The sequence below is a fragment of the Aristolochia californica genome, unplaced genomic scaffold (genome assembly GCF_029961685.1).
Source record: "Aristolochia californica isolate CCGP_79_NKW_82.1479 unplaced genomic scaffold, dmAriCali1.0.hap1 SCAF_3, whole genome shotgun sequence".
NCBI lineage: Eukaryota > Viridiplantae > Streptophyta > Magnoliopsida > Piperales > Aristolochiaceae > Aristolochia > Aristolochia californica.
The window spans coordinates 22,548,593-22,564,834 of NW_027181992.1; the positions used below are offsets into that span (position 1 = coordinate 22,548,593).

At 39.0% G+C, this 16,242-nt stretch overlaps 1 long non-coding RNA gene across 1 annotated transcript; it reads left to right on the forward strand.

Annotated features, from left to right (window-relative positions):
* Positions 1–586: 586 nt before the first annotated feature.
* On the forward strand, positions 587–2,489 carry LOC137960532 (uncharacterized). Its single transcript, XR_011114182.1, has 2 exons — positions 587–1,054; positions 2,212–2,489. It is a non-coding gene; the product is annotated as an uncharacterized lncRNA (long non-coding RNA).
* The last annotated feature ends 13,753 nt before the right edge of the window (positions 2,490–16,242 follow it).

Sequence of the window (16,242 nt, forward strand, 5' to 3'; positions counted from 1 at the left end):
TGATCTCTATTTTTTTTCTCATTATTACTTTTTTTATTAAGCTTTTTTGTGTCTCAAAGAACTATGTTTTTTCTTTTTTTTGTTATTTTAATTTTTATCCAAATATTATCTGAATTCAAAAATTATCTAACAGAACAATACTAGAAATTGTAAGTTTGAATAATTTTTCAGATATCTAGATATCTACAAACAAATCGGTTTCATAATTACAATATCCATACAAAATTCAGACTATTTACAGCCCTAATACACACCTGACCAATTGAAGACTTGATCCCTTCTTCGGGTTACGGGTTTGCAACTCCAAAACAATGGTCAAAACCTTGTTGACTCGACAAATATTTCCAATTTAATCGACAACAGTGAGCGACCTCATGGGTGGTCTAGTCACAACTCATCCTCAGTTTGGGCAAAATACTCTCATGCAATGGTGTTTCTCGTCAACCATAAAAGAGCTTCTATCATAAAAAAATATGAATAATTACAAGTTATGCATAAGAAATAAAAAAAATCTCTTTACAAATTGTTGCTTTTTTTAATTATTTAAAGAACGAAAGTCAAGCCTCGTCCCCAGGCTTCAAGCTTCCGAAGGCGCATAAGCCTGCCATCCGGGCCATTCTTTGACGGGGAGCCTCCCGGCGTCCATCTTCTGCCGCCGGATATCCTTGCCTCCCGCAAAAGCGCCCTTGAGCAAACCCTGCATTATTTGAATCCTGCTGTGCGAGGGAGTTTATGTCGGATCACCGGGAGGGAAGCCATACGGATCACCGGAATCTTCTCGAATCTGGCCCTGCTCCACGCTTCTCTCCATCATCACTCCTCGACTACACCGAGCATCGCGAGAGCGTGGGTTCTTGCAAAAAGCCCATCAGGGAACGTCTTTCTCGACCATCCCTCAAGAAACCTCCTCTGGGGGTTCGTCACTCCCCTTGAGGAACCAAACAATTAACCCTAGCAAGAAGGCGAAAGGCAATTCCTCCGTCTTGGGACCGTTGACGGCTTCTTTGAAAGTAAATAACACAATCTTGGGTGATGGGCCTCGGGTGAAAGATTAGTAAGTAGAATGTCCAACTTATTAACATCTTTATGGTTCCATTACTCTTTTACAAAATCTAGGCTCTTGCTAGCAGGAAACTTTGTCAAAAATGGTTATGAACATAACAAAGTTAGGTTTCTTTATTCATCAGGCTTCTTTAGATTATAATTTAGATGTCGACCATGCATGAGTCATGTCAGATTCAGTCTAAAAACCATGATCTTGAATCATTTGTTTAGAAATAGACCATCCTTCCTCCTCCAAACCCCCCATGACTACAAGCTGATAGTACTGAAAGAACAATCGCTCTGTTAGGGCAAATGCCACCAGATAACATTTCATTGAACAAAGAAATGGCTTCCTGTGCCTAGCCATTCTTTCCAGAGGCTGCTATCTTTGCACTCCATGATACTATTTTTTTTTTCATTCTTTTCCTCGAACTTTATTCTTAATGAATTTATATCTCCACATTTGCCATACATCTCTACAATGGCAGTCCCAATTGCCACATCATTTAGGAGCCTGGTTTTGATCACCTTGGCATGAGACCAACATGACCTTTCCACTACCGCTGAGACTGATCAAGCCTGTAAAAGGGTTGAAATTGTGGCTGAACTAGGCTTCTCCACTGATAGTAATTTCTCTATGAAGAGGCTCATGGCTTCATCAGGCATACCACATTGGACCAAGCCTTGGATCATTATACTCCAAGAGATCAAAATCCTCTGACCAATTTCTTGAAACAGTTTCCAAGAAAAATCAACCTTTTCACATTTTGAATATGCACCCAATAAGGAATGCCACACAAGCATGTTCGATCAGGCCCCATTCGAAGTACAATAGATAGGATGCATTTGAACCAAAATGTTTCACCAAGACTCCGACACACTTGAAGAAGATCCAATGATGTCTTAGCATCTGCCCCAAACCCCGCTCTGTGCATCAAATTTAATAAGTGCAACCTTTTTGCATATCTCTCATCATGAACTAATCTAGAGAGAGAATTTCTAGTGACATTGCTGTTGTGATGCATGTCGGTGAAGACCTTACAAGCTCAATCAATATCAAGACATTTACAATACATATCAATTAGTGAATTATCTACAAATATATCATATTCAAACCTCTCGATATATCTAGCATGTGGATTGACATGCCTTGATCTTTATTTTCAGTATAACTACAAGCTTGAAGAATGAAACTATGGCAACCCCATCGAAGTTCACCACTCTCGAGGAACGTATGTCTCTAAACAACCTAAATGCTTCCTAAGGTTTCTCATGCAACTTGAGTAGCAATGATGATGGATGGTTTCAATAGAGGGTGTTTATTTAATAGTGAATGTATCTCTCTTAACAACCTAAATGCTTCCTAAGGTTTCTCATGCAACTTGAGTAGCAACGATGACTGATGGATTTGATATAGGGTATTTATATTAGAGTGAATACTAAGATGACCTTGGTTTTCTGATATCTTGACTTGTGATAGAAAAGATAATCAATATGACACTACCAAGACAATCTTAACTGCTAGATGGCTGAATCTATATTGGTATCTAGAGTGTTAAATTATTGGCATATGTGAGCGGGGGGAAGGCAATATTCTACAAGATAGCTGTTTGTCTAAAATCCTTTCAATGATTTGCATGATGTTGAAAGAATATATGTATATGATCCAATTGGTTGCATGAGTCTCATGATAGAAACAAATGATGGGAGATATCCAAAAATGTAGCTCTTTCTATTATTTCTATTATTATAGTTGTTAATGTGGGTAAACATTCACACTTCTTAACAAGGCTTGGGGTTTTGTTGATTTATAAGGTTGGACAATAGACCTTTGGCTAGTAATTTTGGAATAAACAGGGCCAAAACTTTATCAGAGCTAGGTCTATGCCCATCCTAATCTGTCTGTTTGTTTTGTGCCAAATCCATTCCACAAGCTTATTTGCTTGCATGTTCTATTAGGCTTGGATGTGATGAGGGATGTTAGTGCAAGTAAAATCCTACACCTAAAATGGCTTGAGATTTTGTTGGTTTGTAAGGTTGGATAATCACCTCCTAGGTGGTTGGTCATTTGGGGATGAAGCTAGATCCAAACTTTATGTTAGTTAATGATCCTAGTACAGTGAGTCCTTTCTTCTGAAATGAACTGTTGACATCAGTTCTACATTTTGTTTTCATAGACCTAAGAGAAAGGCACTTAGTGGAAATAGAATTAGATGTTTTTCCATTAAATTCTTGGAAGTCTTGTAAGCCTTTTCCCTTCTGTATTGGATTCATTCGTATGAATAATGAACCTGGTTTTTTGGCTGAGACTTTGAATTCATCTTCCTGTTGAATCCAAGGTTAGGATCCCAGCCATGATCTCTTAGAAATGTTCATAAATGGCAAAGTATCAACTCCATTAGTTAAAAAATGATGTCATTCAAATGTGTTAGAAGATGGGCTCAAGCCCACATGTCTAAGTGATGGCCTATGGGTAATATAGGATGCTCCTCATAAAGATGGCATGAAGGTGTAAATACTTGTCCTTTTTATGTCTCTTCTTTTATGAAGTTGTAGCTCTAAGGGCATTGTAAAAGCTATAAATACATGCATTGGCTAAGAGGTAGAGCATTGGAGCTCTCACCTCCTTTCTCCAAAATTTGTCCAGCCTCCCTCTTCCCTTGGTCGATGCACCTCTCCTTCCTCCTAGTCCAAGCTCCCTCCCTTTTGTACTTGATCCCTTCTTCCTCTCTTCTCCTTCCTCTTCTTCTTCTTGGTTGATCTAAGTCCTCTACATGGGATCATAAATTCTACAAAATGTTAACTAGGAGAGTAGGTGTGCAATTTGAGGAACGGGATATTCCTAGAACTAGTGCTAACCGCACTAATATGGTGTATTATTTACAATGTACTTGCTTACATGCTACAATGACATTGTTTCTAGAAAGGAGAATAAAATGTAGAGAATTTTCCCATCCTCTCATGCTGCTCTCTTAGCAAGTATATAGTCTGTTTCATTGAATGGCTGGGTCTTCTTTTTTAATCATACAAGGAGGTTGCATGCATCTTCTCCCTTTTCTTTCTAGAAGTTCTTTCCTATCAAGTTCATCGAGACTTAGATCATAGCTTAGTGCTTTTAACTCCATCAAGAAAAAAATGTCTTTCTTATCAACGATGTAAAGGTGATCAAATGACAGAGAAGGGTTTCATGGAGGTTCTTTTAACTAGATTTTGGATAATTTGGAATCACTCCTTAAGCTGTCTATCCAATTCATTCTTGTTCTTTACAAGTTTTGTTAAACTGTATTGATTAACCTTATTTACTTTCCTCAGGCTATTGATTGTCCATACCTTGTTATCTATTCTTAAACTACAAATACTATGTCATAGGTTGGCTTCCCAAATGGTTCGGAAACACCAGAATGGTCCTAATTATGTTTGACTGTACTATCCAAGATGATTCTTTATGTTAGCAATGTCTTATTATCATCACTTGAGAGAACAATATCATCTATAGAGACAATAAGAATACTACATCCAATCACCCTTCTAAGAATAAACATTGGTTTATTAAAGCTACTTAAGTATAGAGACAATAAGAATACTGCATCCAATCACCCTTCTAAGAATAAACATTGGTTTATTAAAGCTACTTAGTTTGAAGTTAAACTTGTTTAAGTCCATAAATTACCTTTTGGAGGTGATGTCTTCTCATTCTCCCCTTAAGAAACAAACTTTGGTAGTTGCTCTTTATAAACCTCCTTAGGCAAATCATCATAATGGAGGTGTAATCACCACCCCCTCATTGATTGCTATAGAGATAAAAATTTGATCAAATTTAAAAGTGACGAGAGGTGGTCTCATCGTGATCCATGCTACCCATTGAGTACCCTTGGCCACAAGTATGACTTTATATTGGTCTACTAATCCATCGACTTGATATTTGATTTTAAGACCCAAAGATAGCCAACAATTGTAGCACCCTCGGGTAGAACATAGAGAGTCCAAATCACTCCATAGCAGCTTTCAACTTTAAATGTTGAAGAGACACAAAGGTGAGAGAGTAAGCAAAAAAGTTTATATTGACATGAGAACTTTTCTAAGGACAAAAACTTAAAGATAGAATGTTTAGTAAGTTCTCCTACCTCTTTCTAGTATGTTCTCTTAGTGCTATCTAAAGAAGTAATTTAGGGGGCTTTGGAGGAAGACGAACATCATCATATGGAATCAATGAATCTATATTAAGAGCAATTATTGGCATAAGCACTTATGGAGGAAAAAAAACTAGGTGTAGTAGGAAGAAAATAGCATGGTATTTGCTAAAAAAATTAAAATTTTCAGACTAGCCATCAGCCATTGGGAGTATGAAAGCACCTATATCTTTTTTGAACCTAAGTGTGTTGGTTGGTATCAAGATCTTCAGTATCATAATTTTGATGATAACAAACAACTTAAAGACTAACAGTGTGCCTTAAATAACTTTTCAAACATCAAATTACAAGTTTAAAAGCACAAAGGACATCCGATTTTTTATCTACAAAAAATGTCAGAGAAAAAACAATGTTCAAATAAGAGGAGAATGTTCTAACAAAGGTGGATGTTTGAACAAAATCCACCAAGAAAATGTTGAGGACTCAATAGCTAATCGAGTCATCCAAAGGAGGCACCACTGAGTCACTGAATTAATTTCTTTTAGTTTCATATTTCATATTGCTTTTAATTTATATTTTTGATTAATTATTTAAGTCAGAATGGCGTAGGGGCAGAAGTATAATTTTTAAACCCTAAACTCTATTTGCATCAACCCTACTTAGAAGGAAGAGGAATGAAGAAAAAGACAAGTCCGATTTTAGGTTAAATAGGGTAGAGAGTTCTCCTTGACGAGCTCTAGGTCCAGGTTCCCTCTTGAATCTGATTTTCTCTCTTATCCCTTGTTTATTTCTATTTTTTTCTATAATCCATTACCGAGAGAAAGGAGGTCTCTCAATCTCTTTTCCGTGAACAACAACAGGTTTCTCAATCTCTCTTTCTGTGAGCAGCAAGAGGTCACCCAACCTTTCTTTTCGAGAACAACAAGAGGTTCCTATACCTCTTAACCGAGAAAAACAGCACCTTCCAATGCTGAATTCATTCTAAAAATTCTGGATTCAGCAATCCCATGCCGAGTTACTAGATCCATGGCAAGGGACCACAACAATTTGGTATCATAACAAGGTAACACAGGGGATTCTAGCAATGGTGAGTTAAGAGAGTTGATGATCAGAGGGCATAATACGTAGGCAGAGGCACAAGCAAAAAATGAGAGAAGATTTGCTCTAATCATGTAAAAGTTGGAGCAAATCCCAAATATGAATCTACAGATCGACAGACTCTCAGGTATGTTGGGGAATATTCCGGCTAGATGAAACTCGACCTTAGAACAAAGAGGAGAGGATAACTTTCATAGCAGAGGGGGAGGCGGGGGGACCAGTTTGCAGGGTGCACTGGTTTCCCTGCGCAAACTGGAAATTTCAACCAAGGAGAAGACACCATACCTAAGTATACAAAATTAGATTTTCCTACTTTTATTTGGTCAGACGACCCCTTTATTTGGTTACATAGGTGAGAAATTTTTTTTCTCCATCAAAGAACAACAAATTTTGATAAGGTGGGATTGGCCGCTTTCCACATGCTTGATGAAGCATAACTGTGGTTTCATCAAGTCGAGATGGATAGACTGGTGCTGGATTGGGAAGAGCTCAAAGAATTATGTACTATACGTTTCGGTCCTCTGACACACAACAAGTCATTGGGGGATTTGGTGTTGTTAAGACAAACTGGCCCAGGGGAACTATATCAAAACGGTTCCAAGAAAAATTGGGTCGAGCCAGCCAGATGGTTCACATAGACCAGCAGGTCAATTTATTTACAATCAGCCTTAACGAGTCCTTAAGGTTAGAGGTGGAGCTCCATGCACCTGCTGATTTGGCTCAAACAACGAATTTAGCTCGAGCACTAGAAACAAGACAAAAAATTCAAAATCGGAGGACAAGTTAGCAAGGGGATCGGAACACTTCCACTAGTGGCAAGGGAGGCACAACACTTCACCTTAGGTTACCTTTCCAGCAGTGCAACCGCCCAGAAATTACCCAATTACTACTCTGGCAGCAAATACACGGCCCAGTAACCCACCAACCCAATATATCCAAAATTTTACAAGTTTGGAGATGGTTGACCTCAGGGCAAAGAACTTGTGTTACAACTATGATGAACAGTACAGGGCATGCCATCAGTGTAAATGGTTGTTCTGGCTAGAAGTAGATGAAGTAGCATAACCATAACAGAGTGATGATAATACAGAGGAGGGTGCACCATAAATCTTTCTGAATGCCATTATTGGCGTGAAATCTACCAAAACCAAGCAAGTCAGGGCTCAAGTGATGGACCAGGAACTTGTCAACCTCGTGGAATCCGGAAGTACACATAATTTTGTCAGTTTAACGGCTGCTCAACCCCTTCAACTGGAAATCCTTCCCCACCCAACAACCACAATTTTGGTTGCCAATGGAGAGAAAGTTCCTAGCTATGGCATCAACAATGCAGTAAAGTTTTCAATTGGTACGACTTTCTTTCACTCACAATTTTTTGTCATACCTTTAGCTGGGTTCGATATGGTATTGGGTATTAAATAGTTGCAAACCTTGGGCATCATTTTATGGGACTTCTCTGTTTTAACTATGAGTTTTAAAATGGGCGGACGACAAGTGCTGTTATAGGGTAGTCAAGTTCACAAGCCACATCACATTCATACCCTCCACAAACAGGACCAACCAGACAACACTTTAGACAAACTCCTAGACGAGTTCTCGGACTTGTTCCATGAGCCTTCAAGGCTGCCTCCCTTGAGGCATTGTGACCATTAGATTTGTTTAAAACCTGGCTTAGATGTGGTGGTAGTTAGACCATACTGGTATCCACACCTCCAAAAAGATGAAATAGAAAGGCAGTGTCGAGCAATGCTGCAAAGGGACTTATTCACAACAGTTGTTCACCATTCTCTTCACCGTTCCTCCTCGTTAAGAAACGTGATGGCATATGGAGATTTTATGTCGATTATAGGGATTTGAATGCCCAAACCATAAAAGATAAGTTCCCTATCCATGTGGTGGAGGAGCCCTTGGATGAATTATATGGTTCATAGGTATTCCCAAATTGGACTTGCTCTCAGGGTATCATCAACTTCATATGCACCAGCCGACATCGAGAAAACTACCTTCCGCACTCATCACAACCATTTTGAATTTGTTGTGATGCCATTTGGGTTATCAAATGCCCCATCCACTTTTCCAGAGTTAATGAATGAGGTATTCTAAAACTATCTTCGAAAATTTGTACTTGTTTTTATATGATATGCTCATTTACAACAAGTTCGGGGATCATCATTTAGAGGATTTACGGTTGGTGTTTCCATTTTTACGAGTGCACCAACTGTATTTAAAAAAATCTAAATGCTCTTTTGCGAAGTCATATGTTGCCTATCTCAGCCATATTATTTCCCAATAAGGGGTCACAATTGATTCCAAGAAGATTCAAGCCATTTTCGATTGGCCAAAACCTCTGAATAACTCCGCTTTGAGAGGGTTTTTGGGGTTAGCTGGATACTACAGAAAGTTCATAAAAAATTATGGGCCGTTAGAAGCACCATTGACTAGCCTCCTCGAGAAAAATTCCTTTATTTGGAATGACCAGGCCACATAATATTTCACATATCTCAAAATAGCTCTTGCATCTGCACCAGTTCTGCAACTCCCAAAATTTGAGGAATTATTTGTGGTCGAATGTGATGCGTCTAGTGGGGGCCTTGGGGCCATCCGACAACAACACTTTTACCCCATTGCATATTTCAGCAGGTAATTGGCAACACGACATCACAAATTGGCAGCATATGAACGTGAATTAATCAGATTGGCCAAGGCCGTCCAACATGGGCTGCCTTACTTATGGGGCCGTGCATTTCTCATTCGCACTGATCATTACAGTTTAAATATTTGCTTGAGCAGCGCCTCACTACTTCTCCTCAACAACACTGGATTTTTAAATTGATGGGGTTTGAATTTTCAATGAAGTACCTCGCTGGGCGGTTAAACAAGGTGGCAGATGCCTTGTCACGATGTTTGGTGAATCAGCAACAAGTCTATGCCATCAGCCATCCTCATTTTCTTCTCTTAGACTTGGTTAAGGAGGAAAATACCAACAATCTAGTCCTACAAGAGTTGCACACAAAAATTACAGAAGGGGCAATGGACTCTAGGTGGTCAATCGAGGATTCTCTTATTTGCTACAACAAGCACTTATATGTACCATGTTATGGTCCTGGGTTAAATACCTATGTCTTCCGCTCCTAACAGGACGATCTTTTGGGTAGTATTGGCTAGGTGTTTAACATTTGGTATTAGAGCAGGCGCTACGTCTCAACTTTGAGTCCCCGTGGACGCAAGTGGACCGCATGCCCCTGGCAGGACGCCGGAAGGGGATTATGGGATCCCCTGCCCCGGGGTCACATTGTTGTGTTATTGCCGCCGTGGTCGTCAGCTCGGGAGAGCGGCGTGTACTGTTATGGTCCTGGGTTAAGTACCTATGTCTTCCGCTCCTAACAGGCCGGTCTTTTGGGTAGTATTGGCTAGGTGTTTAACATACCACACACTTCCAAGTTGGTTTTAGCAATCAACCCTGCCTACCATGACAACACTAATGAAGGCATCCAGAAAAACTTGCATCGTGTTCGAGCAGATTTCTATTGGCAGGCCATGGAGACCGCCATTGCAGCATATGTCACAACATGCCCAGTCTGTCAATGCAACAAGACCGAACACTTATGTCTAGTGGGTCTTCTCCAACCTCTCGCACTCCCAACACAACTTTGGGCCGATATCTCCATGGATTTCGTAGAAGGTCTTCCCCAGACATCAGGCAAATCAGTATTATTTGTGGTGGCGGATAGGTTCTCCAAGTATGCTCACTTTATTCCAATGGCACACCTATATACTACATCCAGAGTGGCCCAGACCTTCCTCAAGCATATTGTCCATTTACATGGTATTCCAGAATCGATTGTCAATGATTGTGATGCGGTCTTTACCAGCACTTTTTGGAGGAAACTTTTTCGTCGATGCGGCACCAAGCTGAAATTTTTCTCATCCGATCATCCTCAAACAGACGAGCAAACAAAGGTGGTTAACCGCACCATGGAGATGTATCTTCGGTGCCTTGTGGGCGACCGTCCTAAAAATTGGGTTCTATTTGGGCCAACCCTACTTAGAGGGAAAAGGAAAAGGAAAAGGAATGCAGGAAAAGACAAGTCTGATTTTAGGTTAAACAGGGTAGAGAGTTCTCCTTGGCGAACTCTAGGGTTTGGAGTTCTCCTTGACGCGCTCTAGGTCCAGGTTCCCTCTTGAATATGATTTTCTATTTTATCACTTTTTATTTTTATTTTTTCCATAATCCACTACCGAGAGAAAAGAGGCCTCTCAATCTCTTTTCCGTGAACAACAAGATGTTTCTCAACCTCTCTTTCCGTGAGTAGGAAGAGGTCTCCCAACCTCTCTTTTCGAGAACATCAAGAGGTTCATATACCTCTTAACCGAGAGCAGCATCACCTTCCAGTGTTGAATTCATTCTACAAATTTTGGATTCACCAATCCCAAGCTGAGTTACTAGATCCAAGACAAGGGACCACAATACCAAAGCTCTGGCAAAAAAATATTATTATTAAATCATCCAGTTGCTATGATTAAAAAGTTAATTTTATAACATATCCAATTAAGGAACCAAATTTTTTATTGAACACTTAAGTAGTAATCAATTAGGGATATAGTGGTTTCAATGGTTTCAAGATTTGGCGAAAGAGATTGTGAACCCTTTTCAAGGAGTTTCTATGGAGGATTGGCAATGAATATGTAAAGAGGTCTTCATGATAGAACAAATTCAGGTAATTTTTTATTATATTAATGACAATTTTATGTGATGAAAGTAATTTTTTTTTCCAAAAATGAAGAGAATCTTAAAGAAAAACTCTAGAAAATAGAAGGAAACAAATCATTTGACATTAATGTGGCTCCAAGTTATTTTTTCAAGCATGCCATGAGATGGTATATGTAATATTATTGACACTTTTTACTTCTTCCTTGTAGAGAAATTATTATATGTGATTTAACTTCATTTTATGTTATATATGTAGAGTTAGGAAGTGGATAGAGTAGATTTTTTTTCTAGAATACTCACTATAGGGGTTGCACAAGGATGGGCTTCCAAGGGCGCTGGGTGGGTTGTACATGACAATCAAGCCCCTACTTGGTGGAGGCTGGAACACTTGGATGGACATGCAGATTTTGGCTGAATGAGGTCTTATTATGCACCAAAGGGATCTATGTTTCTAAACATGATAGACTTTGATGAGAATTATTAGATAGAAAAATAAGAGAAGTTTACTAAAGTGAACTAGTCTTCAACCCTTCCTTCCGTAGGGTTCTTATCTCCATACATCCCACTTAATACTATTTATAATAGTCTTGGTACAAAAAGTCGCAAATGCACTTTAGGGTACATTTAGAACATAAACATAACTTATGTCATGAATATAAAGTAAAACACTATTTTTTCAACAAATGATTTTCCAAGTGTAGGCTCTATGATGCTTGGATTTGGAAAATAAGCACTAGATATTCAATATCATGCAATATCCCTTTTTTTAAAAGTTTGATCAATTTAACTCAAAGGATGATTTTCTCTAAACACCTACTTTTTTTCTTCGTCTTTGCCTCTCTTTGTTGGGGTTTTGCTTGCTTGTTGTGCTGAACCCTCTTGCGTGCAAGGTTGTTTGGACAAAGTGCTTTCTAGCATGAGCTGTTACCTTCCCCCTTTTTTATGGGTCACTCAGTTGGTCATGTACCAGTCAAATGAGTATACTGCCAAATTGTTTTTGGGTTTTATGAGTTGCAAAGCATTTTAATGCACTTTATGACCGACTTTATCATTTTTTATCCTCAAATTATCTCAAAGGTATCTTGCACCAACAATTTCTTCTTCCCCTCCCTATTTTTATCTCTCTTCTTCCTTCCTCTCTTACCCCTTGTTGTGTCAACTCACTACCCTCATTTTATGGTGTTGTTGGACATTGACCCTTACCTCTAACCACTGCTACTCATTTCCTACTACTACCCATTGCCTCTTGTTGACCATAAGTTGACTCTCACATTGCTTTTGATGATAACAAAACTTAATTGACCTAATAACTTGCAATTCTAGTATTTCAGATACTTAACCTTCAAGAGCTTCTCAAGGTCTAAAACATCAAAGCCAAAATGAAGAACATCTCTTGATGAACCACTCACAAGGAAGAAATCAACGTGAACATTCAAGTTAAAGAATCAAAGGTAAAAGTTTAACCCGACCAATTTACGTAAGAGAGTATTTTAACTCCTATTCCTTAAGTACTTGTGAAGATTGGAACTTTAGGATATTAAATTTCATATATATATATATATATGTTTAGAGTCATCATACATCATTTAGAAACATGTTAAAGCACTTAGAGAGAAATTCTCATGCTTTATAAATATATACTTTTATATATGGCATTGGAATGATCGATCAATCACTAACTATGATCGATCATCCAAAACTGTGTAAACCAGAAATATAAAGTAAGATGGATAAACCATAATAGATTGATCGATTATCCAGGACATGGCCATGTCATCCTATAACACATGATCGATCATGTTACAGAGATTTCTCAATCACAGTTGTCCAGTCCAATTGAATTAGCAGCGAATGATCGATCATCCGTCCATATTGATAGAGTGCAATTTGTTTGAGTACAAGCAAATACGAGTCTTGGTTATGGCATAAGAGGTTAGGATATATAAAAATCACTCCATGCACAAATTGGCAAATAAAAACTTAGTGAGGGAACTAAAAAATCAAAAATTAGGTAAAAACCTTGTGATGCTTGCCAACTTGGAAAGCAACACAAATTCTTTTCAATCCCAAAACTTAAGTCTCTACCATTTGACCTCTTCAACTAATCCACATGGATTTACGTGGACCAACCCGTGCCTTAAGCTTGTTAAGTTGTGGAACCTAATTAACACCTTACCCTTTGATGCAGATCGACCTGGATATATTGACTAATGTGTCATTAAGGATAGTGTGGGGATTTCACAATTTTAATCCGATTGCCCTAATTTTCTCTATATATATGGAGTCGTTGTCATTAGGGTTTATCACCTTGACAAGTATTATCATCTTCAAAAAGGAGCTGGAGTTGTAGCCTGAGAGAGGTCAGATAAAATACATATAAGTGTATACGATTTCTCTTGTACACTATTTCATTTTGAGGCAAACTTGTATTAATCTTGTTGTTATTTTTAGTTATTTTTTTTCCTTCTTCCACGATTATTATTATTGCTCTCGTTAGTTTGAAATTAGGGCGTCTAATTCCTAAAAAGTGGTATCAAAGCTTTGGTTCGTGATTGAGAGAAATGGTTGGTTGAGAAGGATTGACACTTGGAATCAACAAGTTAGAACATCCTCAGCGTGACCGTGGCGAAACACCTCCGACTTGGGATCCAATGTCACCCCATTGTCATAGTTTCAGTCGCCAATGGTGAGAATGTTCCAAGCTAGGGGATCAGCCAGGAGGTACAATTTTCCATTGGTAACACTCCCTTTACCACTATATTTTTTTGTCATCCCTCTCGCCGAATTTGATACGATGGTTGGGGTTAAGTTCTTGCAAACTTTAGGCCCCATTTTGTGGGTCTTCTCGGCGTTAACAATGAGGTTTGTGTCGTAACGCCAACCAGTGCTGTTAAAGGGCAGTCATGCTACCGTCGGGCCCCTGTCCACCTCTTACACAAACAGCAACCTCCGGGCCGCCACAAGAACAAGTTACTAGAGGAGTTTAGGGTTTAGGGTTTAGGGAGGTGCTGCAGAAATTCCACCAAGAACAGCCGGAACTGCTGCTCAGACCTCGACCAGCTGGCAGTTCCCTATTGTTATGCCCCTGAGCACGACAAGGGTTGATATCTAGTCCACCGAGAGCAGCAGAGGGGCACGATTCCGTTCTGGCCTACTTCCAGAAACCCACGGCTGCTAACACGAGCATACACGGGGAGTTTCAATTAAATCATCCAGCAGTCAGCTGCGGTTCAAATCTGCCCAGATCTGTGGGCCCCACCCCCTCACAGATGCTACTGCTGTCCAAATCTGCCCAGATATGTGGGCCCACTCCCTCGTAGCTGCTGCTGCTGTCCAGATCAGTCAAGATTTGTGGGCCCACTCCCTCACAGCTGCTGCTGCTGTCTAGACCAGCCCAGATCTGTGGGCCCACTCCCTTACAGCACTAGATCCATCCATCCCTTGCCGTGTTACTCAATCCATGACTCGGGACCCTAACAGGCTTGCCTATCATGACATTTTTGCCCAAAAACTAAGTATCCTACCTTATGGGTGAACTTGCAATTAAGACCTAAACACACGCCCTTAATAAATTTTGTGCACACTACAATCTTATTTGGATCATGAATACATGGACACTTCCCATTTTCCTTGTTGCACTTCCCAAATCTTGTTAAAAATAGGCATTACTCCTACTTTTTGCCAACTTCAATCTTGCAGTACCCACGCTCCATTTAAGCTTCTCACTTGTCAATAGGTTTTTTATCTTTCTTGTATCCATAACAATCTCCTTTCCCTTGCTAGTAAGAATATATATGCTACAAAACATTAATTCACATAAACTATTACATGCAGCACGTAAAGGTTGTACAAGAGTACATGCAAACACATGAGAGAACTGGCATCCATATGTTTCAAGCCTTCATAGTATAATGGCAGTAGTTACTTATTCAATTCATATCTCTCTCATAAATATATAAGCATATGAATTTGAAATTAAACTTATGGATTTTCTTCACATACTCATCATTGACGATCAACAGCCTTCTTGGCTCAAAACATTTTGTGGAGTCACTTCCAGCTCCAACATCAGTGGCTGTTGACATTTTCTCGCCTGCATATAGAACAATTTTAAAAGCCTTGAAACTAAATTTCACAATCAGCTACTTCAATCACAAAACATCAAATGATAAAACAAAATCAAACACCATCTACTACAAAACAAGTTATTTTAGAGCCTTAGTACAATTAAGCAAGAATATTCACATTGTCCATAAACAAGAACACAACAACATGATCTTCCAAGGGAAATGTTTTACACTATGAGGACACAAAGTAAAAAAAATTCATGTTCTATTACGAGTTAATCCCACTTGATGCCATCGGCAGATTTACAACCTTAGTATGATTTATACAAGTAAATCCAAATTGGCCATCAATGAAAATACATGAACATAACATGTATGGAAAATGCTTTAATCCATGAGGACATTAAAAGAAAAAGAAGAAGAAGAAGAAGATGTTGATGATGATAATGATGATGAAGAAGCTTTCAGCTTTGTTACAAGTTAATCCTACCTGAGATCCTAACAAGTGTCTTATTAGATGCTTCCATCTTATAATGATCGGAACCTACACGGAGGATCTTTTCTCCTAGAAAGATAGTGAAGCTCATGTTGCATGCAAGAACACATGGTGTAGCAAATAATTAAGCCCATAAGCTATCACTTATATTCCTTTGTGTCCATAGCTGTTATAGAAAAATAGTTGAGGCCCAATATCAAAAGCCAAAGCCACACAAGCTTGTTAAAATAGCCCAGTGATCCCTGCTCCAAATCTCTTTTCTATAGGAATATTCCTTTGCCAATCCACAACTAGCTAAATTGGTCATACAAGGATATCTGGATAGCCTTTCAAAACGGATAGCGGATAGGGCTTGGGCCTAGTCTCAACCCAGTTAGGCCAGATAGGCCATGCTGACCCATTCATAATCCCACTAGTAATCATCACGCCATGCATTGACATTTGTAATACAAATAGAACCACAAGAGGTGTTGCTTATGCTGATGCTTTCACCTGGCAGTAGATTAATACCATAGGCAAAGTTATCGGTGGAACAATTTCCTTCAACTGTATATGAAACTACAAATGCCAACCCACTCTGCCCTCTCTTTTTCTACTCTCAAGTTGCAAAAGCATTGTAGCTTCATGAAAATCATAATATAGGGCAAAATCAGTATAATAACATAATACTCTCAAGCTATTATTTAAATATGAATC